At 35.2% G+C, this 4612-nt stretch overlaps 2 long non-coding RNA genes across 2 annotated transcripts; both read right to left on the bottom strand.

Moving 5' to 3' along the window:
• Positions 1-276: 276 nt before the first annotated feature.
• LOC108369463 (uncharacterized) lies at positions 277-1499 on the bottom strand. Its single transcript, XR_001848516.1, has 3 exons — positions 1287-1499; positions 1108-1230; positions 277-1024 (listed from the first exon to the last, which is right to left on the bottom strand). It is a non-coding gene; the product is annotated as an uncharacterized LOC108369463 (long non-coding RNA).
• Positions 1500-2144: 645 nt separating this feature from the next.
• Positions 2145-3048, bottom strand: LOC108369456 (uncharacterized). Its single transcript, XR_001848515.1, has 3 exons — positions 2835-3048; positions 2656-2778; positions 2145-2572 (listed from the first exon to the last, which is right to left on the bottom strand). It is a non-coding gene; the product is annotated as an uncharacterized LOC108369456 (long non-coding RNA).
• Between the last annotated feature and the right edge of the window lie 1564 nt (positions 3049-4612).

The raw sequence follows: 4612 nt of genomic DNA, 5'->3' as shown, positions 1-4612 counted from the left end.
AAATAGTCAGAATTGCCTTCACTTTTTCTAATACCACTCCAACCTCTTCAAGCCAGACTGCGCAACTAAATTCAACGTATGGGCGAAACATCCCCAGTGCCTCCAACCTCCTCCACGCACAGCCGCTTTCATATTTGCAGCATTATCCGAAACAATGACAGTAACTTTATGCGCAACATTTCAATCTTTCAGCACGTCTGCTAACATTTTAGTTATGTTGACAGCCGTTTGTCGATTTGTAAATGACATACAAGTAAGCAAATCGGATGCCAGAAATGTCGACTTGTCGTCGTCAACGATGTAATGCGCAGTTACACTGAAGAAATGGTCTTGGGCTCGCGAAGTCCAGCCATCTACTGTTAAACCAACAGCAAACGCCCTTTTCAACCGTTCTTTCACGGATTCCATTACTTCCGAGTACGCGTTTGTCAATAGAGTTGAAGAAACCGTCTTTCTCGCTGGCAGGTGATAATTTGGATTCAAAAGATATACTTATTTTTTAAATTCCGAATTTTCACCAATGCTGAAGGCATGGTACTCTTTAACAATCAATTTAAGAACCTGCCTGTCTATTTCTTCCTTTTTTTTCAGTGCAATTGGTTTATTAAAGTACTGAAAAATTTGTTGAATGGTTAGCTGGTTTGTTTGCTGCAGTTGAAGACTTTGTGGAGGAGGTGGCCCCGATTCAACACTATTGTTTTCACTTACTACGTTTGTCTGCCTCGAAATAATCTGGGTGGGGTGCTTCCTCTTCATATGCTGAACAGATTGACTTGTTTTCCGCTGACAACTTTTGGCCACAGCTCTTGCATGTGACTTTTTGGTCTTTTTCCTCAGAAAAATTGAGCCAGATGTCACTCGTTTTTTTTGTAGCCATTTTATTTTACTTTAATTTAATTAAAAGTTTTAAAATGTGTCATTCAATTTTAAGTAGTGCAAATGGTAGACTGTCTGTGCAATGGCTTTGTAATATAATACGCGGATGTTGACCAATCTATTGCCGTCTATTGACTTGCCGTTGTAACTTCAAAAATTTAAAACGATTTGTAAAATGAGTTAGAAGAAGAATGGTATAAGTTATAAATCGATCTTGCCAATTTTACTGACCATTTTTATATTTTCGGCATTGGAATTGATAACTGGAAATAGATGATGCCCATACTGCCAGGTTGTTCCCCTATTTTACCTGTTGCTGTCACGTGTTGACGTTATTTATGAAATCGAAGATACCTAATAGATTACTAATTTTTAACACAAACATTTATTCGATTTAACTTAATTTTTACCTTTAAAGAATTTTGCAGACCAAATTCCATAAAATTGCGCCAAAAGAAATAAAAGAATGATGGTATCTACAGTAGGAGATGGCAAGATATTATCGTTATCACATTAAATCAGTGCACTGTAACAAAGGGTTGCGCTTAAGTTGAATAGAAAAACCAATGGCGCTATTGCGCTAGCACCATGCGCCGGCACACAGTTGGTGTTGGTTTTATAGCGCTGGCGCCACATAAATTGCGCCATTGCCCAAAGTTACTGAAAATATTACAAAAATTCCACTTAAAATTTAACAAGAAATGTACATAAAACAACGACAACGTATATCCCCTCGCAATTGCCACAAATAATTACCAAATTTCCAAACACCAACGAAAAATCCTCAAAATCCGAAGAAATTACTCAAAATTTTCTTTACATTACAGGTACTTAGTATAAAAATTACTTACATTCTTCAATTCAGTTTTTATATTTGTTCTTGCTGTTTAAACAAAGTATCATCATTATTTGTTATGCCTTGGTTTGTATATCGTCGTTTAAAGTACAAAACCGCGTATCGTGATTCTGCAAAACCGCGTAACTGACATTGGCTGCCAAAAATAGGATTTTCTCACACAAGCTCTTGTCTCAATCCTTATCCATTCGTCCTGAAATATACTAGCCAGAAGTGCGATTTCTTTTTAAAAAAGAGAACCATTTTGAAATATGGATGTTTTTACACTTTAGAAAATGATTTCTAAAATTTCACATACGCGGTTCTGCATTTTGATGATACGCGGTTTTGCATTTTGTTGATACGCGGTTTTGCACTTTAAACGACGATATAATATTGTTGCAAGTACNTTCTTCCTTTTTTTTCAGTGCAATTGGTTTATTAAAGTACTGAAAAATTTGTTGAATGGTTAGCTGGTTTGTTTGCTGCAGTTGAAGACTTTGTGGAGGAGGTGGCCCCGATTCAACACTATTGTTTTCACTTACTACGTTTGTCTGCCTCGAAATAATCTGGGTGGGGTGCTTCCTCTTCATATGCTGAACAGATTGACTTGTTTTCCGCTGACAACTTTTGGCCACAGCTCTTGCATGTGACTTTTTGGTCTTTTTCCTCAGAAAAATTGAGCCAGATGTCACTCGTTTTTTTTGTAGCCATTTTATTTTACTTTAATTTAATTAAAAGTTTTAAAATGTGTCATTCAATTTTAAGTAGTGCAAATGGTAGACTGTCTGTGCAATGGCTTTGTAATATAATACGCGGATGTTGACCAATCTATTGCCGTCTATTGACTTGCCGTTGTAACTTCAAAAATTTAAAACGATTTGTAAAATGAGTTAGAAGAAGAATGGTATAAGTTATAAATCGATCTTGCCAATTTTACTGACCATTTTTATATTTTCGGCATTGGAATTGATAACTGGAAATAGATGATGCCCATACTGCCAGGTTGTTCCCCTATTTTACCTGTTGCTGTCACGTGTTGACGTTATTTATGAAATCGAAGATACCTAATAGATTACTAATTTTTAACACAAACATTTATTCGATTTAACTTAATTTTTACCTTTAAAGAATTTTGCAGACCAAATTCCATAAAATTGCGCCAAAAGAAATAAAAGAATGATGGTATCTACAGTAGGAGATGGCAAGATATTATCGTTATCACATTAAATCAGTGCACTGTAACAAAGGGTTGCGCTTAAGTTGAATAGAAAAACCAATGGCGCTATTGCGCTAGCACCATGCGCCGGCACACAGTTGGTGTTGGTTTTATAGCGCTGGCGCCACATAAATTGCGCCATTGCCCAAAGTTACTGAAAATATTACAAAAATTCCACTTAAAATTTAACAAGAAATGTACATAAAACAACGACAACGTATATCCCCTCGCAATTGCCACAAATAATTACCAAATTTCCAAACACCAACGAAAAATCCTCAAAATCCGAAGAAATTACTCAAAATTTTCTTTACATTACAGGTACTTAGTATAAAAATTACTTACATTCTTCAATTCAGTTTTTATATTTGTTCTTGCTGTTTAAACAAAGTATCATCATTATTTGTTATGCCTTGGTTTGTATATCGTCGTTTAAAGTACAAAACCGCGTATCGTGATTCTGCAAAACCGCGTAACTGACATTGGCTGCCAAAAATAGGATTTTCTCACACAAGCTCTTGTCTCAATCCTTATCCATTCGTCCTGAAATATACTAGCCAGAAGTGCGATTTCTTTTTAAAAAAGAGAACCATTTTGAAATATGGATGTTTTTACACTTTAGAAAATGATTTCTAAAATTTCACATACGCGGTTCTGCATTTTGATGATACGCGGTTTTGCATTTTGTTGATACGCGGTTTTGCACTTTAAACGACGATATAATATTGTTGCAAGTACATCAGTGCTCAATCTGGTCCTCAAGTCAGTCCTACACATTTTTAAACTATTAAATATATGTTCTACTGAAGCATTAGATAAGGGCTATATTAGTAATGTAGATATATTTTTTTTGTAATTGGGAAACTTATATAAACCTGAAGAATATTTGTAAAAATGTAAAAAATTTAAATAGGTTTAACTCATTTGTTTAATACTCGGCCACAATTTTATTGGAATCTAATCTTTGAAATGCTGGCCGGCCAGATGATTTCGGTGTTTAGATTTCATTATTTTCATACAAATAAGAATTCAGTGCTAAAAATAGAATATAACTTATATTTATTATTCATTAAGTATTTTTGCGTATAAAACAGCATTTAAATTTCTATATCGATTTCTTTAGATAGAAACAAATTATTCTAAAATATGGCATGCAATTTGTGCATTTTTTTATAAAAATCATTGAACTTATTACAAAATTATTGAACGTTGGCCAGCAAGCAGCTCATTTTATATTTTTTGAAATTGACACGGCATGAAAAATACAGTTTGCTTATATCAAAAATACGTAGGCATAACCGCATAACGGATATTGCAGCTTGTTGAAAGTTCTTGGAGCAATAAACTCTAGTTCTTATATAGGGTCGCGATATTTTGTGTTTGAATCGTCGCAAATGCATGCAAACACCAATCTAAAAAAACACACCACTATTTGCTTTGGAGATTTTTTGTAAATTTTCTACACAAAATGTGGCAAGCGCGTGCTAAAATTGCGAAGAAAAACAATCCACAGCCGACCATGACATTCTTCTTCATCTTTTTTGGCGCTGTAACCGCCTAAGCGATTTTGGCCGAGTTCAGCAAAGCACGCCAGTCGTTTCTCCTCTGTGCCAACTGACGCCAATTGGAAACGCCAAGTGAAGCCAAGTCCTTCTCCACCTGATCTTTCCATCGCAGTGGGG

The sequence above is a fragment of the Rhagoletis zephyria genome, unplaced genomic scaffold, assembly GCF_001687245.7.
Source record: "Rhagoletis zephyria isolate East Lansing unplaced genomic scaffold, Rhagoletis_zephyria_1.1 Rzeph_scaffold_00058, whole genome shotgun sequence".
NCBI lineage: Eukaryota > Metazoa > Arthropoda > Insecta > Diptera > Tephritidae > Rhagoletis > Rhagoletis zephyria.
Note: the sequence above shows the minus strand (reverse complement) of the source record. Positions and strands in the feature narration are given on the sequence as shown.